General features: G+C 36.8%; 1 long non-coding RNA gene across 1 annotated transcript; it reads left to right on the top strand.

Annotated features, from left to right (window-relative positions):
- Positions 1-4,188: 4,188 nt before the first annotated feature.
- On the top strand, positions 4,189-9,723 carry LOC139719528 (uncharacterized). The gene is made up of 4 exons (XR_011710108.1): positions 4,189-4,354; positions 5,809-6,077; positions 7,156-7,248; positions 7,827-9,723. It is a non-coding gene; the product is annotated as an uncharacterized lncRNA (long non-coding RNA).
- Positions 9,724-22,888: the final 13,165 nt, after the last annotated feature.

Genomic DNA, 22,888 nt, shown 5'->3' with positions numbered 1-22,888 from the left:
GATGCCTGTTCTATGGTATACCACATAGTGTTAATCATGGTGAGTAGAATAAATATGGTACATTTGTATGACAGGTGCTTGTTCTATGGTATATCACATATGGTGTATATATTATGGTGAGTAGATCGCGTATGGTACATCTGTATGGTAGATGCTTGTTCTACAATATACCGTATGGTGTAGAATATGGTGAATATGGTACATACAGACATTTCTGTTATATATGCAGCTCATATATTAAAATATTTTTTTATTGTGTTACATTTTTTTCATGACTCGGTTTTTGTTTTCATACAGGTAATTAACCATGTGAACAAAATATGGCTGTTAAGTATAGTGTTGGTTCTATGATGGTAATAGATGCATTGTAGTTATATGGTAGATATTAGGTGCTAACATGGAACATTGTATGGTGACTGTGGTAGATATCTGTGGCAGATTAATGCGTCATTTGTGGTAGCTGTTTTGGTTTATGGTAGATATATGGTAATTATATGAACGAAGTATGATTTATGTATGGTGTTTATGGTGTATGCATGGTGGTTCTATAACTTCTATGGTGGGTAAATGGTGCAACCATACCACCATATGCCTACCATATAGCCATCATACACCATATATAAGCACCATACATATATCATACTAGTATCATACATCTACCAAATACTACCATACTTCTACCATATAATCACCATACATAAAACTACCCCAGAAGCACCATACAGCTACCATCATGACCGCCATGATACCTACACCATATAACCACCACTCATCTACCACAGAAGTACCATATATCTACCATTTATACACCATATAACCACCATACATACACCATCATATAGCGACCATACATACCCCATATTACCACCATACATGTTCTATATCACGACCATTCACCATCCCTGATACTGTTTAGGTTTAGTGATAGCAGACACTCGTCGCAAAAAAACAAACAACGTCTTTTATTGGTCGTAAACAGGTCAACTGGTCATACGTCGTGTTACGACATATACAACATCTTTATGACGACTTTCAACGGCGAATGAATTGCACAACTAGAATAGTATGCTGTGACATTTACGTCAGTTATTGACCAATAAATTACCAGTGTTTTTCTCCTGCTTTCATGTCGGGATTAAGACGCCAGTTTTACGTCGCTTTTTGACCAGAGCTAGTGCATTCCCGCAACCAGATAAAGACGTCAATTTCACGTCATTTATTAACCTAATCTAGACGTGTTGTATAAAAGGGTTAAAGTTTACTGTATATGTACATATTTCACTCTAAATCTTTTACCAAACCTTAGTAAATCTAAAATACTTGTCAAAATGGAGAATTGTTACATGACATAGCCAGAGCTCGACACTACCGGTGGCCCGGTGGCCCGGGGCCACCAAAAACGCGCGTCGGGCCACCAACATTTCAGAAATGAAGATTTTGGTGGCCCAATCGGGCCACCAAAATGTCGGATAATTGCCTTTACTTTTGTAGATGGACAGCGGTAACAATCGGCTCCGTAAGATGCTAAAATGAATGTCAGATGTTTGCTTTTTATTTTGGAAATGAATAATGGTAATATTCGGCTCCGTATGATACTAAAATAAGTGTCGGATGTTTGATTTTGCGTTCGGAAATGAATAAGGATAACATTCGGCTCCAGAAGATGATGAAATAAATGTGGAATGTTAGCTTTGACGTTCGGAAATGAATACTAATAACATTCAACTCCGTACGATGAGAAAATAAATGCCGGATGTTTGCTTTTTATTTTGGAAATGAATAACGGTAATATTCGGCTCCGTATGATACTAAAAGAAGTGTCGGATGTTTGGTTTTGCGTTCGGAATTGAATAAGGATAATATTCGGCTCCAGAAGATGCTGAAAAATTTGGAATGTTAGCTTTGACGTTCGGAAATGAATACTAATAATATTCAACTCCGTACGACAACGGTACGATGAGAAAATAAATGCCGGATGTTTGCTTTTACGCTGGAAAGTAAATAACAACAACATTCAGCTCCAGAAGATGCTAAAGCAAGTGTCGAATGATCCCTTTGACGTTCGGAAATGAATAAACATGATATTCAACTCCATATAGATAGTAAAATAAATACCGGATGTTCTCGTTCAGGTGAATAAGAATGTCTCATGTTTGCTTTTATGTTCGAATGTATATAGCAACAACATTCAGCTCCGGATGATGCTAAAATAGATGTCGGATATTAATTTTGCTCTGACGTTCGGAAATGAACAACAATAATATTCAACTCCATAGATCACTGTAGATAGTAAAATAAATACCGGATGTTCACGTTCAGGTTTGAAATAAATAGCAATAACAGATCAGCTGCGGAAGATGCTAAAATAAATGTCGAATGATCCCTTGCCCTTTGACGTTCGGAAATGAATAACAATGATATTCAACCCCGAATGATGATTAAATAAATGTCGGATGTTTGCTTTTACTTTCGAAAGTAAATAGCAATAACATTCGGCTAAGGAAGATGCTAAAATAAATGTCAGATGATTGCTCTTGTATACGTTCGGAAGTGAATAGCAGTAATATTCTGCTCCATACGATGCTAAGATGAATGTCGGATATTTGCTATTACATTTCGAAATGAATAACAGTAACTTTCAGCTGCGTTTGATGGTAAAATATTTAAAGGACATAAGGATTGAGAGAATGCAGCAATATTAGTAGAACACATCAGTGAAAGTTTGAGGAAAATTGGACAATCTGTTCAAAAGTTACGAATATTTTAAGTATCTGCGCAGTCACTGCTGGAAGAGAAGACTACTACAGTGTATGATGTCACATGCGTACAACTATATAAGGAAAATAAAAAGAGAATTTCACAAAACTTTACTTTATTAATAAAGTGCACATTTCTTCGACTTGCTGCTGACGTATGTTAAGGGTAAACTATTCCCCCTGCCTTCTGAAAGAGAGAAGTGGAGTGTTCTTTTGTTATGCAAAAAAATTGAATATGTTGAATTTTCTTTATTCTTTCTTTATATCGTTGTACTCATGTGACATCACAAGCCATGGTATAGTACTCTTTTCATCCAGCCGTGACTGAGCAGAAACTTCAAAAATTCATAACTTTTTAACGGATTGTCCGATTTTGCTCAAACTCTCACTGATGTGTTCTACTAATATTGCTGCGTTCACTCAACCCACATGTCTATGAAGGTGAACTTGTCCTTTAAAGTCTGATGTCTGCCTTGACGTTCAAAAATGAAAAACAGTAAAATTCGGCTCCGTACAATGCTAAATTGTCAGGTAATTCATTTCACTTTCGGAAGTGGACAGCAATAACATTCGACTCCGTACGATAATAAAACAAATGTTGGATGTTTGCTTTTTTAATTTTAAAATGAATAACGGTAATATTCTGCTCCGTACGATGCTAAAATGAATAACAGATTATTGCTTTTACATTTGGAAATGATTAACGGTATCAATCGGCTCACTTAGATGCTACAATAAATCGGGGATGTTTGCTTTCACGTTCAGAAATGAATAAGGATAACATTCAGCTCCGTAACATGCGAAAATGAATGTCAGTTCTTTGCTTTTACATTTGAAAAAAAAAACAATTAATAGTAACATTCGGCTCCGTATGGTGTTAAAATACTAGTAAATGTTGGATAATTGCTTTTCAATCAAATGAATAACGGTAACTTCCAGCTCTTTATAATGCCAAAACAGATGTCGGATGTTCACAAATGTCTGTAAATGCTCCCACTCTATCGTTTCAAACGTAAGTTTTGACCACCTAAATAGGCATCAACTTTTATAATAATCTATAAGCCTATTTGCTAAATCTTAGAACTCAGAATAACGGTAAGATGATTGAATTTTCTCTTCATTTATTTTAGACATGGGTACATGTATCACTTGAGTAATACTTAATATTTCATTTTCTATGTTCAGTAGGACCGATTTAGTATTTATGTTTTTTTTCTTGATTTTTTTTTCGGGCCACCAGATTTTACTTTCGGGCCACCAAAAAATAAAAATTAATGATTTTGGTGGCCCGATCGGGCCACCAAAAATAAAAGTTAGTGTCGAGCCCTGCCATAGCCATAGTCCCCTTCGCTCTGCCATCCCCTGGCCGTGCGCGCCAAAATCAAAAAGCACAGCTCGTACGTTAACCGCCAGCGCGCGGTGTTCGAATTGTAACCGTTAGATGTCCCCAACGCAAGCGATCTAAGGACACGTCTCGAAAGATCGGAGATTGAATGCCAAATTTGGAGACTGGAAGTGGAAAGGTGAACTGCATAAAAGCATCTGTTCGCTGAAGAGGCCGGTTTCATCAAAGAACTAACAATTCCACGTCAAATTCGGTAAGAATTTATTTGATGCCTGTTCTCCATCCACTCGCACTCGGCAAATATTCTTTTTACTCCCACAGTCCCATATATGATTTTCTGTGTTGGTGCTTAACTGCGACCAGCAGCCCCATGCATACACTATGCGTATGGGCTGCTGGTCGCAGTTAGTGCTTAAATTGGTAACCAACATAGATGTGGGGGCAGTTTCTGTCAAAATGAAATCACATTCTGCAGTAATTTACAGTGCAACTGCAAGTTTATAAGCCCGCTTACGCAGAAATAATCGACTTAAGTGATCAAGATCGGTGTGTTGAATATGCAGGCTATACATGTACCGATGTAGCTCGTTAGCTGGTTAGAAGAAAATGCAACCTTAGATCAAAGGAAACAATATTCTAACTGGAATCGGCTCAGGACTGTGCTTGACAGGATTGTGCTTGTTAGGACTTGCAAGATTCTTCCTAAATTTTGCCGTAATAATCAAGATCTACTGTGGCATTACAAAATACAAAGACGGAACTTGCAACTACATTGTACATAAGTCATAACATGTGTAACTTAAACAGAAATCCAAGTTCAACATAATTAAGGCTTCACCGAAGGTTTATAGTACTGGCAGGATATTATTCATTGTCACAATTAATCTATTGTTGTTGACACTGTCAATGACAATGTTACAATTCTTACAGACAAGGACAAGGTCAGAGCCCATGGCCCATATGGAACACGAAGCAGTCTAACCCATGCATATTAGTGTGTTACAGCCTGTGAGTATGAGGCTGTGTGTACTCAAGAAGATTGCATGTTCATATATCAGTTGTCAGTGATAATGATAAATGAGTGACATTGCGATTGCGAAATAAATAATATATCATGTTATCCTGCTACATGTATTTGTCTAAATGAAGCCTTTATAGTGTTCATTGTTAAAATCTATTTTAAAAATGAATTCTCTTTAACTTTGTTGTCATGCAAGTATGTGGTGATGTTTCGTGGATAAAAAGGAGGAACTGGAAACATAACACCCTAGAAATGTCGAATGCAAATTTAATACTAATTAAACATAATGCTACTACTATTTATGTGCAGAATACTGTCAAATTTGCATTTGGATTTTGGAGGAGGCCTATTGTCACATTGCCGATTCAAAATGTTTTCGTTAATATTGGTTCTCTATAAGAATTCTTGCAATCTGCATTGATTTATATAATGAAACTTTAGATAAGTACAATTCAACAATTTTGGATTGAACAATGTTAGACACTGCCTTCCAATGTTGATTGAGGCTTTTAAGAAATTTATAGAGAACACGCAACTTTATAAAAATACAGCACATGAAACAAATTTACTTTTGCTGATGTGGCAATTTAAATGCAGGAAGTGGCTTTTTTTTCAAAACTCATACTTTCCAGTGAAGTAATGAAATCGTTTTTGTCAATTTGTTTGTTTTAATTTCATATTTAAAGGTATGGCTGCTAGCAGTGAGCATGAAAAGTGCTTGTAGGAATGGAGGGCGACTGGAGGAGCCATGACATGAACTACACTTGTCGGCAACAAATGGGAGCTTCGTACGTGTACGTAGGGCAGAACTGATGCGAGACACATGTACCAGCCTGCCCTACCACTCATGTTGAGAAAGGCACATGTATGATGATGACCAATGCTCCCTCTGAGCCCCTGACCCTGAGTCCTGGAGGCTGGACATCATGACTTGTTTGGGTTTTGTACATCACAGGTATGATACCACACGAGCACCCATAATTCATCACCATCAATTACAATTCCGGGGGCGGGGGGCAACTGCCATTGCAACGTGGACACCATGCTCGTTCATGAACTTTCAAAATGGACCCTAAATGAGTACCGGTAATGACCCTTCGATTTTTTCCACCGTATGAAGTATTCGTATTCAGATTTTCATGAGTTGTAAAATATATTCCCTGAACACATATCGAGCTATTGAAAAGCGAACCCTTTTTTCAAAATTTCTGTGATTTTGATACCCTTTCTACTGTTCGCGCATGCATTGCCTGACCGTGAAAAAAAAAACCTTTTGCATGTTTTGTTGAATGAGCATGGTGTCCACCTTTCAGTGGCAGTTGCCCCCCCCCCCCCCCGAGAGGGACAATTTTACATGTTTAAAAAAAAAAAAAATCTATTGACAACATATACAGTAATGACCGTGGTAGTACGTAATATAAGCATAAAATCGACATGCAAAATTTGCATTTGATTTGACCCTCAAGAGGCAAATAAGTGCACTTATGACTCTGTATTTTGCAATATGCTAGGATTCACATCATTTTCAGTGAAAGAGCATTTGAGTTCAATTAATATTCAACAAAAATATGTGCAGAATAGATTAATTCATTTTTTTTTTTGTCATACATGATGTACAATGTATTCATATGATGGAAATGTGTTATGTGAAGCTTGCTTTCAACTTGCTTGATTTTCACCACTTTTATACTCCAAAAAGTGTGCCTATAATTTGATTTAAAGAGACTGTAGATATGAATTTTAGACTGATATTTGTAATAGAAAATGTATTGTTTTCTGTAACTTGCTTTTTATTGCTTAATGAATACATGGATCTTTGAATCGTTAGTTTTTTTTTATTGAATAGAAAGGGAAAAATATAAGCCTCTAAAGCTTAATTCATCTTCCAATATTTCTTGGAAAGTGATCCATAGCCCATGAATCACTCTCCATTGCTCACAAGAAATATTGGTAGATGAATGGCACTTGTGTACTGTCTTGTGTGGTCTCAGTCACAATTTGGATCACCTTTTTCACTTTTATCTCTGGCACAGAAAATCATGAAATAGCCACCAGGAGGTGTCAAAAGGCAACAGATTAGGTGTGGATTCCATGTTGGAGGCAACCATCAGCAATAGAAGAATCAGGTGATTATCACATTACTGATTCTAAAGCACAAAGATAGTTTTGGTAAATCTGAAAAGTTTTCACAAATTTCCTCTCCTTGCAAAGTCAGATCATTATGAAGAGTATTTAAGCCAATGAAAACATATACTTTTGTGTGAAGATTGTAGTAACTAGAGAGTACCAAGTCATCCATTTGGATGATCAGTTTGTCCTACCTTGATAGGATCAAATTCATTAACTGCATAATGGCATTTGAGGAATATTAAGAAAAAAAAATCCACCTTACTTTGAGAATTTTCCGTGCCTGATTTGAGCAATCAGTTTTTGCCTTTGCTCCACAACACTTGCCCGACTTTGACTTGCCCAGGGCAAGCGGGCACATGCTTACCTAGCACCTTGCCCTAGAAAATTAGCAATGATGGGTAAGAAGAGTAATGAATATGTTAACTTAGATGAGCATTAATTTTGTGACTCATGTTAAATTGACCCAAAACTCTTGTGTTGATACTCAGTATATGGCTAAGATGTAATTTATAGTAGCAAAAAGAAGTTCCACCAGTATTTCAAATCTTCATTTCACATCCCCTTCTTTTCCCAGCACTCTAAGTCCAGCAACCAGCTGTGGCATCCCCAACATGACTGGTCATTTCAGGATCCAGAGCAAGCCCCGTAACAAAATTCGCAAGTAACAAGCTAGCTTTACTCAGCACCCTGTACTAGCTGTATCTTGTCTCCAAGGAAGCATCCAATGGAAATTACTACGTCAGTGTGGAATAAACAATTTTGCAAAAAGGCTGGAACAAAAGTCAACACCCACAACCTATTGTAGTTAGCACGTCTACTTGTGTGTGGTTTCCCAATAGGGAGTTTAAGATTTCAGTGAACATGCACTAGTGGACGGAGTCGAGATCATGTCTGCCTGCAACGAAAGGGCTACTGCGCATGTGCCTCACTCTCAACAGTACGTCGATGTGTTCACTCCTTACCCGCCAATTTCACGTCATCTCAGACGGGTGAACGTCGTCCACTGCACCATGTAAACGTAGCCTTAAATGACGCCATCGGTTCATGTCGACTACAACGTATGTCAAGGTGCAATCTTAACTCCCTAATATACAGTCAGTGAAATGCGGACTTCTACGCCTGTCATATGGCTCTCACACGCCACATCGCAGCAGGTATACAACCAACACAGAGCAGTTGAGACCACTTCTGTGCTCTTGCTTGCAGCAGCTCAGCCGCTGCCCCGGCGAATTGCCAATGTTACAGTGTGAAAATTCGGACATCTACAGATTGTCAATCGTATGATAAGCTTTTTATGAGAGGCTTTCAAAATGTTTGATACACGTGGATATTTTATCAAGCCAAAAATTGGAAGTTTGTATCAGAGCTTTGGAAGGTGAAACAGTAACAGAGTATATCAGCAATAACATGAATTCTATGCTCAGTCTTGTGGAGAACCGCCATTTCATGTTCTGAAATTGTGGGTAATCACCCCCCTCCAGTGACATTGGGGGCAAGGGGGTATACAGTTTTTAAAATTATATTTTATTATTGTCTAAAGTAAGCATGGCTAGATTTTCCCTTTTCATTTTTAAAAAGCAGAAAATTCTGTAAAAACAAAAAACAAAGGAAAATAGGAAATGTGCAAAATTTGTACGAATTTGTGTCATGGATATCAATTACATCATTTGGAAGATTTTTTTTTTCTACAGAAAACCTGAAGGAGTTCTATTTTTCATTGATTTTAGATGAAATTCCAACTTTCCCTAAAATTCATAAGAAATTTGCATATTGAAATCCAAATGTTGAAAATACTGGTCTTTTTTTTTTGAGGGGGGTGGTTAAATTATTCTACTCTGTATGTGTAAATTTTCAGGTCTTTCAGTTGATTCTAGTAAGCAATATACTAGTTAGACCTTCAATACATGTGCTTGGAAACTGCTATGTTAACAGCAAAGTGTATTTTTAAAAATGTTTTCCTTTTTTCAAGATATAGAATGTATGTGTTTTTCTTGTGTTCATGATTGAATTATGTAAATACGTTTCTAATCAACTTGTGTGTATTTAATTTTTTGATGCAGTATTGTAGTCTTTGTCTTGTGTTAGTGATTGAGTGTTAGTTTATGAGGTGGTTTTGACAGGTGTAGTTGTAAGACAAGTATGCTCATTACACTGAGTACTGTAAATTATACATTAATATACTGTAACCATAGAACAATCTGTCTTTTTGATGCATTAATGCTGTCCCACTCATTTTACATGATAAATAGAATTTAAAATAAAACAATTATTGACACCGTAATGATATCACACAGACATCTTTGTGAACATTTATACATTTTAAAATGTTTTCAGAGTATTACGACTTATTCTGACCAGTAACACATCTTAATGAAGTCTTTTCATGACCAGTAACATGTCCAAAATATGCCGTAAAGGCGTCTTGTCATGACTTGTAACAGGTCTTAAATACATCTTAATGACGTCTTTTCATGCCCATTTAAATGTGTGAATTATGTTTTAAACATGTCATACAATGTATTATGGTCAGTAACTGGTCTTAAAGACACCTTGTCATGACCAGTGACAGCTAAGAATTACGTCTTTAAGACGTCATATTATGGTCAGTTACTGGTCTTAATAACATCTCAAATACGTCATTTCATGACCAGTAAGACGTCGTAATGACGTAAAAATATGACGTCATCACGACGTCTCGCGTTGGTGCAAGTTTTCGTCTTATTTGCGCCGTTATATGACGTCTTTACGACAACTTACTGGTCAGGAAAATACGTCTTTAAGACGTTTTTAAGATGTGTTTCTGCTATTAGGGATATAACCACCATACACCATATAACCACCATACATCTACCACAAAATCACCATGCTTTTACCACACAGTGCTTCTATGGTAGATGTATGATGGCTATATGATAGATATATGGTGGTTATATGGTAGATGTACGGCTGTTATATGGTGCTTTTCGGGATATGGTGGTTATATGGTACATGTATGATACCGCTATGGTAGATTTATGGTGGGTATATGGTGCTTCTGAGGTAAATGTATGGTGGCTATATGATAGATATATGGTGGTTATATGGTAGATGTATGGCTGTTATATGGTGCTTTTTGGTATATGTATGGTGGTTATATGGTACATGTATGATACCGCTATGGTAGATTTATGGTGGGTGTATGGTGCTTCTTGGTATATGTATGGTGGTTATATGGTACATGTATGATACCGCTATGGTATATATATGGTTCTCCTATGGTAGATGTATGATGTTTTTGTGGTAGATTTATGGTGGGTATATGGTGCTTCTGTGGTAGCTATATGGTAGATATATGGTGCTTTGCTGTATGGTGTATGGTGGTTGTATGGTAAATATGTGGTGCTTCTGTGGTAGCTGTATGGTGGTTATATGGTGCTTTGCTGGATGGTGTATGGTGGTTGTATGGTAAATATGTGGTGCTTCTATGGTTGCTGTATGGTGGTTATATGGTAGGTATCTGGTGCTTCGGTGGTAGGTGTATGGTGGTTATATGGTAGGTACATGGTGCTACTGTGGTAGTTATATGGTAGGTATATGGTGCTTTGCTGGATGGTGTATGGTGGTTGTATGGTAACTATATGGTGCTTCTGTGGTAGCTGTATGGTGGTTATATGGTAGGTATATGGTGCTTTGCTGGATGGTGTATGGTGGTTGTATGGTAAATATGTGGTGCTTCTATGGTTGCTGTATGGTGGTTATATGGTAGGTATCTGGTGCTTCGGTGGTAGGTGTATGGTGGTTATATGGTAGGTACATGTTGCTACTGTGGTAGTTATATGGTAGGTATATGGTGCTTTGCTGGATGGTGTATGGTGGTTGTATGGTAACTATATGGTGCTTCTGAGGTAGCTGTATGGTGGTTATATGGTAGGTATATGGTGCTTTGCTGGTTGGTGTATGGTGGTTGTATGGTACTTATATGGTGCTTCTGTGGTAGCTATATGGTGATATATGGTGCTTTGGTGGTGGTGTATGGTGGCAATATGGTAGATGTGTGGTAGTTATATGGTAGGTATATGCTGCTTGCTGGATCTGTATGGTGTTTATATGGTAAATTTATGGTGGTTCTGTGGTAGATGTATGGTTAACAATATATGGTAAGTGTATGGTGGTTATATGGTAACTGTATGGTATTTTTTAATGGTAGATGTATGGTAGCATAAATTTGCATAAATTTGTCCCAAAAATGTAAATGAGATGTATGGTATTTGTATGGTATATGTATGGTATATGGATGGTACATGTGTTATGGTATGTGTATGGTACATGTGTATGGTGTATGTATGGTATATGGTATTTGTGCTATGGTATTTGTGATGTATTCATATGGTATTCGAATGGTATAAGTCTATGATACCATACAATACCATTGTATGGTATGGTACCATACATTGTATGGTATTTTTATGGTATACCATAGCAATTTTTTTTGTAAGGGTAACATCTCCTGGATCACTGGTTTAACGTGTCAGTGACAAATAAATTCCTTCCTGCTATTAAATATCATGGTGACTCAAAAACAACAGATTGAAGCTGAACATACACATTGTACAAGTATCACACAACACACACAAAGTGTGCACACAAAAAGGACCCTCAGAGTAAATACCGACAAGCTTGCCAATTAGAAACACACATGTGCAGCGCTAACGCAAAATCTACTGCACAGTGCACACATGTGTACTTGTCAACATGTTGCCCGGCAACAAACTGGCTTGGTTGCTCTGCAACTGTTCAAATCACAAGTACACACAAATGCACTCATACACAACATTGTAACAAACATTATATCCCCAGATCTCAGATCTACATACAGATATACCCCTGACATCCTATGGGATACCTTCTGATGGTTCACACAGGGTAAATTAGGGGGAATTAAACCCAATGGATTGACTGAACGCAACAATATTAGAACACATTTAACAGTGAAGTCTGAGGAAATCAGACTATCCATTCAAAGGGTATGAATTTCAAAGTTTCACTGCTGCCATCAATGGATGAAAAGACTACACCAGTTTGTGATGCTAGAATTAAATGAAATTCATATATTGACTTTTATTCATATTTTCTTTATACCACTGTCCAATAAAAATGCCACAAAATGATGCACTATGCATTCTTCTGATCCAGCAATGGTTTTTAGAAACTTTAAAAAAAAAATTGTAACTTTTGAAAGGATAGTTTGATTTTCCCTAAACTTCTCTGATGTGTCCCATTAATGTTGCCACTTTCGCTCCATTCACATATTTGGGCCTCATTCTCCTTTAAGCCATTGTAACAAACAGTCTTTTAAAAGTATACTTGGGCAGGTATCTATGGGAAATGTGTGTTATATAGCAAAATCTGCTATTTCTAATGAGTTAAAAAAAGACATGGTTTATACAATTCGACCTTTTTGTGATTGTTTAGTTTGATTATCATTGTTATCATGGGTCCAAGGGTTACTAAACTGTGTTGAAAAGGGAGTGAATGATTATACTATACAATTGTATCTATTGAAACTAGTGTTCCCACACACTGGACATACCTGACTTTAAAGGACAAGTTCACCTTCATTGACATGTGGGTTGAGTGAATGCAGCAATATTAGTAGAACACATCAGTGAGAGTTTGAGCAAAATCGGACAATCCGCTAAAAAGTTATGAATTTTTGAAGTTTCTGCTCAGTCACGGCTGGATGAAAAGACTACTATAGCTTGTGATGTCACGTGAGTACAACGATATAAAGAAAGAATAAAGAAAATTCAACATATTTCCATTTTTCTCGCATAACAAAAGAACACTCGACTTTTTTCTTTCAGAAGGCAGGGGGAATAATATCACCCTTAACATATGTCAGCAGCAAGTCGAAGAAATGTGCACTTTATTCAAAAAGTAAAAGTTTTGTGAAATTCTCTTTTTATTTTCCTTATAAAGTTGTACGCATGTGACATCATACACTGTAGTAGTCTTCTCTTCCAGCAGTGACTGCGCAGATACTTAAAATATTCATAACTTTTGAATGGATTGTCCAATTTTCCCCAAACTTTCACTGATGTGTTCTACTAATATTGCTGCATTCTCTCAATCCTTATGTATATGAAGGTGGACTTGTCCTTTAAACAGACCACAACGAACTAATGTCATGTACAACATGATGCTTCCTTGAATATGATTAAAAAACTCTGCAAAATGCAATGCAAATAGCAATTTGCACAAAATATAAAAAGATATTACAACATGCATGAACACACATAGTTCAAACACATTATAGGCCTATCTTCTACACTGTATCTTTTATAGTTGTCTTCTATTGGATGCACTGTATATTTACATCAATGCATCTAGGAGGATGTTAAAGAAATGGTACGCAGTACTTACAAAAATCACAAGGCTCAAGAAAATCTTTGAAATAACATCCACAAAGTTTAACATAATGCCAGTGCTGCACCACAAAGGCCCTATAATTCAAAACTGCATCAATCTTCTGTTTCTTTCCATTTAAGCAACTTGTCTTCAACTTGACAATGAATGTACACTAAAAAAGCACTGTGTAGAATAGCAGCAGGAGAAATTTCATGGCTTAACCCATTGAAGTATTCTTGGCATGACGTAGGTATGGGTAATGCGCATTATAGGAAAATCAGTCTGTCTTCAGCAGGTTAAAACTGTGGCAGGTATGTAATATGTGAATGTAATTGTTTAGACACAATAATGTGATACCGTAATTCATTTGACTGTACTAAAAAAAAAAAAAAAAAACTTTTGGATTTTCACCTCTGACCCATGACCCACACCACCTTTGACCTACTGTCCTATCCTATAAATCACAAATGGCATATCTTTGGACTTGACAAGTCTGATAATTAGAATTAGGGCCTTTAGTATAAAGCAATAATAATAATAATAATAATACAGTACTTGTAATGCGCCAATACATGACTAACATGCTCACGCAGTAGTGAGTTATGAAGTACTCATTACAAGAACATCACATGAAAATGAATGACAAAATAATTGATGACTAAAAAAGTAGATGGTCTCCTCTTGAGCTTTTGCATACATCTTGTCATAATCTCATCTATCTAAAGATGTCTGAAATTCCTGAGTTAAATATGGAAATTACTCATTATATTCATCATTGTGTAAAGAAAGTAAGAACAGTGAATCATATCATTTTGATACTATATCAGAGAGGATGGGTTGATTATAAATCAACCATTACAAAAATCTGCCCAAACAAAAAAAGGACATGACACTGTCAAATGTGAAGTAGTCACCTCACATTTGTAATAGCAACCCGTACTGTAGACCTGTTGGGAGAATAACATTAAGAACGCTAAGATATGGTGGAGACATTTTTAGATGATAGGCCTATATTGAAATGAAATTTGAATGGTAAAAATAAATTTTGTTACAACATACAAATGTAGTTTGTATCCAATATATTTTATCTCTACTATGCATGATGTACCAAGGTACTTAACAATATTAATGTTGTCTTTTTTTATGAATCTTACAGGGCCCTATTATATTCTTACATATCCATGTACATTCACTCTCTAGTACTCTGTATTATCATTATCATATCACCTTTGTAATTTTTACATGTACTTAGTCTACTTCGTACCTTTATTAAGATTATATTGCTGCTTTTATCATAGCTTTAAACTATTATTTTTTAGCATATTTACATTCATACAAGTAGATTACAGTACTAGCCTGTATTTGAATATATCTCTTTGTAAAAGTTGTAGAAGCTCTATGAATGATTACATAATTGTAAACATGTGCAAGTCAGCCTCTGGCTGGCAGACATGATTTCAATAACACCCATTTTGAATTGAGTTGAACAAAATAGACCTAGAAATACAACTGTAGTAAACAAGCAGAACGTAGTAGGCCTAGTAACATTTACTCTATTGCCGAATAGAGAATGGAATGGTTAAAAGGGCCTTTTAACTATCAATGTCAAGATCAGAATTATGGCCAATGCAATGAATGGATGATTTGATGCCTGTGGGCACTTTAATACTGTTCTGCCTGTAAATCTCAACCTCAGCTGAATACGACTAAAAAACGAATACCAGCGGAAATATATATTAAAATACTCAAAGTACAACGAAATTATCTCAGTGTAAACCACTGACATCAACACATTGCATCATCTGCGGGCTGCATGGGGTACCCAGTATAATATCTTGCACGCCACACTTTACCGTAGCGAGAGACAACGGATGATCCACGCACACAATAGCCGCATCAATGCAGGCAATTGGCGCCTTTCATAGCGAGAGCTTAATATTGTACACAACGACAATGCGAACACGTAAACTGCTGAAAATACTGTCGGGTAACAGAGGTTGCGGTGTCTATTTCTGCTTACCTTTCGATCCATATTGCCCTGATATGCATTGCTTATTGCTGATACACACATATTCAAGATGTAGCAGAGATGGGAGATTTCTGTAAACGTCAGCTGCCACCGTTATGTAAATATTCATCAAGACGGCTAGCTAGTCGCGTAGTGTTAGTAACCGATCAATGGCAGGGTGATACATACTGGACGATAGCGTTGAAGCAACCGAGCGCAATTCGATCGAGTGTTAATGATAGGCCTACAGAATTTTATCGTGAAAATCATTACAAGATTGTTGATTCTGTTTTTCTTTAATAAACAGCAGCCTGATGAAAAGCGTAGTGAGAGGAAGAAAAATATCAACCACGAGAATTTTCTTTTGTCCCCCCCCCCCCCCCCCCCCCCCCCTTCTCTGGAACAATCACCATACCCATATTCAGAAATCAACCCCCAAAGGGAAATTCAAGCCGCATCTATTTGAAGAACGATGGATAGGCCTACTTTGAACTTGTGATTGATTTTTATATTTTCTTTTGTTGACTGTCAATGTTCACTATGTACTGTAGACTTATACTGTGTTGTTATCTGTATAGAGCTTATAAATGTTTTGTAGTAATGTCCATGCAAATATACTGAGTTTCTGGTTAAAAATATGGATAGAGGTGACTCTGATTTATAACTCAGCACTGAGCTGGGGAGCAGCCCCGAAGTGAATAGTATTTATGTGAAGACACCGGGACCCATAGTTTTAACCACAAACTCGAAATTCGACAGGGTATTGTATGTTTGATATTTGGGATCAAAAATATTAGACGAGAAGTCGAGTGGTGGATGCTATGTTGCGGAGGATCCTACAGTGACCGTACGAAGCAGCGCGCGATATCAGAATTGCTTTGTGATGTCACAATTGCTCTGCTATTTCTTCTTCTTCTCCTTCTTCTTTTTGCGAAGTGACCAAGCGAAGCATCGCGCGATGTCAGAATTGCTTTGTGATGTCAGAATTGCTCTGCCACTTCTTCTTCTTTTTTTTTTTTTTAACGAAGTAACTGTGAATTGCTTTGTGATGTCACAATCGCTTTGTTACATTTTGTGAAGTAACTGTACGGAGCAGCGCACGATGTCAGAATTGCCTTGTGATGTCACAATATTGCTTCATGCCATTTCGTCTTTGTTTTGTTTTGTTTTGTTTGTTTTGTTTTGTTTTGTTTTGTTTTGTTTTGTTTTGTTTTTTAGTGCTGTTGTGTGTGCGTGTGTGTGTGTTTGTTTGTTCGCTTGTTTGTTTGTTTGTGAAGGCGTAAGGAAAGGCTTAATGTTATACGGTATATTGATCATCACATTCTATATTGATAGACAACTGAAGGAAATGTTAATCTAAAGTTTCTTGCCTTTTTTTGGGAAACACAAAAAAAAACACAACAACACACACACAATTTCCAAATATTCCACCTAACACTGAACAAATTATTTACAAAAATTTGCATTACGTACATATTTTTTTTTGTCCAGATGGGAGGCTAACAATAATAAGTATTAGTTTTCAGTCGATGTAAGTGCACTAACTATTTTTCATTGTGTACTAGTATATTCGGAGGAATGAACATGGCATGAAACGATGAAAAGAACCACGATTTAGTGTGTCCTCATCTGCGTTGCTTTCTAGAGGTAGTAGAAGGAGTATGGGTTTATCAATTTGATAATCAAGAAATTATAGTTCACCGATCACCAATCGCGGTATTGGAACACTTTGTTTTGCTTTGTCTTGTTTTGTTTTGTTTTGTTTTATTTTGTTTTGTTTTGTTTTGTTTTTGTCCGCTAGTAGTAAAAAAGGTTACTTTATTCCCATTTTACCTATATATACTTGCAGGTAACCGCTTTCGAAGCACAATGTACCTAATCGTCGATACCTGTCTGGCGCCATCACCGTTGAATGTCAGCTCAACATAATACAATTTCGCTGGTACGGTATAAAGTTACGTCCCAGCTTTTCTTGCACTCAATAATAATATACCGTAGTTAATAATTATTTTTACAACCCCCTTTTTTTCTTCTTCATCTTCTTTTTTTATTTCTTTTAGGATGGGGTGAAGATTTTTAAGACGAATCTCAGAGTAGGCCCTATCCCAATAGAATGGCTGTATGTTGGTTTTTAGATGTTATAGATTTGCTAAATACGTAACGAACAAGACGATTCCTTTGACAAAAGTTAAACACAGGTCGTTATGACAATACAATGTCATGTATTTCAAGCTATGAGGTTTGTCATCACTGGATTACAAATGCTATCAATGAAAATGTTTTTCTGTCTTGTTTTGTTTTGTTGTTGTTTTTTTTGGTTCGCTTTATATGACAATTTCTTTTCTAATTGTGACCCTGCAACTCAAAACAAACAAAAAGTCGCCAGACATGAATTTTTAGTTAAGACCATATTCTGAAAGAGCAGACTTCAAGCTTTAAAATGATGTATAACTCAAATCAAATGGACTCTCCTAACCTATCTAAATATTGGAAAGAAAGCACAAACTCAGGAAAAGTGTGAACTGAGAAAAGAGGCTCTGAAGTACAGTGTCTATTCAAGCGCTTAATCTTTACCAAACCGTGTTGGCTGTGCGATGAATGGAACAAAAAAACAGGAAGTAAACCACCAGAGTAACAACAATGAAATTGTCAGATTAAACTGAAATTAAGCATGCCTCATTAACACATTCTGTCCATAATTAATGCGAACTTTCAAAGCAGTAGCACTATCCTTTCAAAAGTTGTTAGAGTTGAAAGTGAAGAGTGTGGACAAGGTTTTTCAGAAATGAAAAAGGGATTCTAAAGACACACCTAATCACACTATTCTACCAAAAATGATCGAGATAAACTGCTAAAAAAAACATACTTTCCTGCCCGTTTTATGATACCAAATTTTAGCATAATGTAAAAGAAGACCCGCTCTTTCAGAAAATATGAAAAAGTCAAGTTCGGCTAGGTTGACCCATTTCACTTATTTTCAGTCCTCACGCAAAATTAGTGTGTGCGACTTTATGTTCGTTTTGAGGTGCACGGTCACAATTTACTATTTTCATTATTAGACGCTGAGGATACCTTTATAATTCGTCATTAATGTAAATAGCCATAAGGCAGTTCCAGTAGCATGAGTGAATGCTAACTTATAAGAAACACTTTGCCTTACTCTGACGTGGGCATTGTGGCATCATTAAATGCATTTGTGGTCGGATTATATTTATGTAAACAACAAATCAGTTCAATTTACTTAGATAAACCCAAGTCGACAATATCATACCTAAACTGCCTCATCAACTAAGCATGTATGAATACACACGGCCCGCCAGTTCATTCTTATTGTATTGTGCATAACGTGCGGGCGACCTTTCAATTTTCCAACATGCGGCGTGATGGAATGCGTGCGTGGTTTGAGTATGCTGTAATCATAGCCATCGACCACGCTCCATCACTTCATCGTCCAATTACAAATGAGGTTTGACATAACACCTCGATACATTTTCTTTCAGAAGATCATATCGAACTCTGCAAGAACTTGTAAAAATTTACTGATTTTCGCCGTCTATTACGATACGAATGGAGGTTGAAGTGGATTCTAGACCCAACCACATTCAGTCCAACGTGGCGGTGGCGGTGGTTGTGGTGATGGTGGTGGGAGGGGTGGAGGTGGGGGGGGGGGGGATCTGCGGAGGGGGACTCCTAATGCCCCTCTGTATGCCCAAGTCAATTCAAATGAGATGTTTGCTTACTCATTGACTTATGCCAATGTTAGCGTTGCTAGTATCCACGCCATTCAGTGGGAGGCTACCGCAAGATCGTCCGTCTCGTTATGGTCGGCAAGTCGGGAATAACCAACACATGGAAGAGGTGATTCCTATATCGCAAAAGATAATTAGGTGATCCGAGAATCCTCTCGGATCACCTTCTGTATCTGTACGGATTCTTTATTCTTCTTCTTTATTTCTGGACAAAAGTTGTGCAGAGGTTAGCTCAGAAAGTCCACTTCCTATCAATGTCAAAATTATACCATATATGTATCATGTCCCAAAAACGACGGGTCAAGTAAAATCGTAGTGATCAGTCGACCGTGACGTCACTATGACGTCATTATATGAAAACACATTTTCAATCATATCTCATTAATGGAATGGAATTTTTCAATAAAATTTACGTCACATTAATTTCACTTCAAGGGAATTCTACTCATATTTTCAAAATTCATCGCATTGTTAAAACGTGCGCGTACGCGCGCGTTGAAATATTTGTATGCTCAAATCGAGCTCAAAATTTTTTTGCACACGTTTCAGACCATTTGGAGCATTTTTTGAAAAATTGAAAAAATCGGACGGACGCGTACGCGCGCGCGCATATACGCACGCACAGCTCATATGCAATAGAAATTTCCCGTTTTTTCACTTTGATCGGATGTCTAAAATGTCAAGAAATATTTCTACCAAGTTTCAAGTCAATCCGACTCAAAATGACGTCATACGGGCCCGTCAAAGTTGAAATTCCGCGCGCGCGTCAATGGCGATATACAGTGCAACAATACCAAAAAACTGCCAATTTTAAATCCGATTTTACTCGTCAGGATGGACGGTGACCCCCCATTTTCTTTACATATTCTGAAAGCTGATGAGTTGTACATGTCATTTCATGGGTTGGCGATGCTGAAAAAATGATTAAAAGGTATCAAATTTCTTAATAAAGTAAAAAAAGTAAATTTTCAAAATGACGTCATCAAATTTCAAGTTCACTCAGGCATATCTCACTTAATCTTTTGTTGATTTCGTCCAAATTTCACTATGTTGTAGCCTAATAAATGGTCTTTCAGTCATATAATAACAACGTTTTGATTGGATGACGGCATCACCTCGTAAAAGGGGATTAAAAGTAACATTGTTAAATTTGACCAGTTTACGTGTTATGTCTATGGGAGTGCAGTTTTTCTGGAAATGAAAATTGACATGACTATCTTTATCGAGCACTAGCTCACTTATGCTTCGGTGAATTTCTCCCAGATTTGAATATGTTGTAGCTGAGACTTTGGGCTATCGTTATGTGCCCTTCATTTTTTCATACAATGTCAGCATTACGTCGAAAAACTTGGTTGAAATTAAAACTTATCTTCGATGTATTGAGATATTTCTTTCTTATTGCAACTTTCTTTGCAATAACTCAAGAAAAACAGCCTCTATCACCCCCATATTTTGCACATGTTTAGTTCGTGTCACGTACATTATTTCATAAAATAACAGCTACTTGATCGGGCACCATCTTGGGTATGTAAATTAGGGTCAAAGTTCATATATGTTTAATCCTGTATCTTGGTGAATACATGTCTTATCTTTACCATATTTTGCACACGCAAAGGCCATGTTACAAGAATCATTTCACAAAATGATCACTTTTTGCTCAGATGCCATCTTGGCTGTGCAAAGTGGGGTCAAAGGTCATATGTACTTTTTTTCTGTATCTTCGTTATGACGTGTTATCTATATGGGAGGGAATTTTTCTAGATGTGAAAATTGACACGATTGTCTTTATCGAGCACTAGCTTACCCTTTGGTGAATTTCTCCCAGATTTTAATATGTTGTAGCTTATTATTTGCTCTTTCTGTTTTGTTCAATCATAATTTTGATTGGGTGACGTCATTACCTCGTAAAAATGGATTGAAAGTAACCTTGTCAAATTTGACCAATTTACGTGTTATCTCTATTGGAGTGGAGTTTATCTGGAAATGAAAATTGACATGACTGTCTGTATCGAGCACTAGCTCACTTACCCTTCGGTAAATTTCTCCCAGATTTTAATAGGTTGTAGCTGAGACTTTGGGCTATCGTCATGTACCCTTAGTTCTTTCATACAATGTCGGGATCATGTTAAAAAACTTGGTTGAAATTAAAGCTTATCTACGATGTATTGAGATATTTCTTTCTTTCTGCAACTTTCTTTGCAATAACTCAAGAAAAACAGCCTCTATCACCCCCATATTTTGCACATGTTTAGTTCGTGTCACGTACATTATTTCATAAAATAACAGCTACTTGATCGGGCACCATCTTGGGTATGTAAATTAGGGTCAAAGTTCATATATGTTTAATCCTGTATCTTGGTGAATACATGTCTTATCTTTACCATATTTTGCACACGCAAAGGCCATGTTACAAGAATCATTTCACAAAATGATCACTTTTTGCTCAGATGCCATCTTGTCTGTGCAAAGTGGGGTCAAAGGTCATATGTACTTTTTTTCTGTATCTTCGTTATGACGTGTTATCTATATGGGAGGGAATTTTTCTAGATGTGAAAATTGACACGATTGTCTTTATCGAGCACTAGCTTACTTACCCTTCGGTGAATTTCTCCCAGATTTTAATATGTTGTAGCTTATTATTTGCTCTTTCTGTTTTGTTCAATCATAATTTTGATTGGGTGACGTCATTACCTCGTAAAAATGGATTGAAAGTAACCTTGTCAAATTTGACCAATTTACGTGTTATCTCTATTGGAGTGGAGTTTATCTGGAAATGAAAATTGACATGACTGTCTGTATCGAGCACTAGCTCACTTACCCTTCGGTAAATTTCTCCCAGATTTTAATAGGTTGTAGCTGAGACTTTGGGCTATCGTCATGTACCCTTAGTTCTTTCATACAATGTCGGGATCATGTTAAAAAACTTGGTTGAAATTAAAGCTTATCTACGATGTATTGAGATATTTCTTTCTTTCTGCAACTTTCTTTGCAATAACTCAAGAAAAACAGCCTCTATCACCCCCATATTTTGCACATGTTTAGTTTGTGTTACGTACATTATTTCATAAAATAACAGCTACTTGATCAGACACCATCTTGGGTATGTAAATTAGGGTCAAAGGTCATAAATGTTTAATCCTGTATCTTGGTGAATACATGTCCTATCTTTCCCATATTTTGCACACGCAAAGACCATGTTATAAGAATCATTTCAAAAAATAACCAATTTTTGCTCAGATGCCATCTTGTCTGTGCAAAGTGGGGTCAAAGGTCAAATATACTTCATTCTGTATCTTCGTTAGTGTATACGGAATTCGGTACCAAAGATGGCAGGTCTTACTCCCTTTTCTAAATGAGAATCCAAACATCACACGGCCAATGTCCCCTAAACGCAGATGAAACATTTATGGTCATGCCTATTGGGATCAGGACGTAAATCATTGATTTCCGAATAGATCGGATCACCTAATTTGTCAGTGTTGACAAATTCCA

This window comes from Diadema antillarum, unplaced genomic scaffold, assembly GCF_040938485.1.
Source record: "Diadema antillarum isolate AM-2024a unplaced genomic scaffold, OU_Dant_1.0 scf00000111, whole genome shotgun sequence".
NCBI lineage: Eukaryota > Metazoa > Echinodermata > Echinoidea > Diadematoida > Diadematidae > Diadema > Diadema antillarum.
The sequence above is the reverse complement of the archived record's forward strand: the minus strand, read 5'-3'. Positions and strand labels throughout refer to the sequence as shown.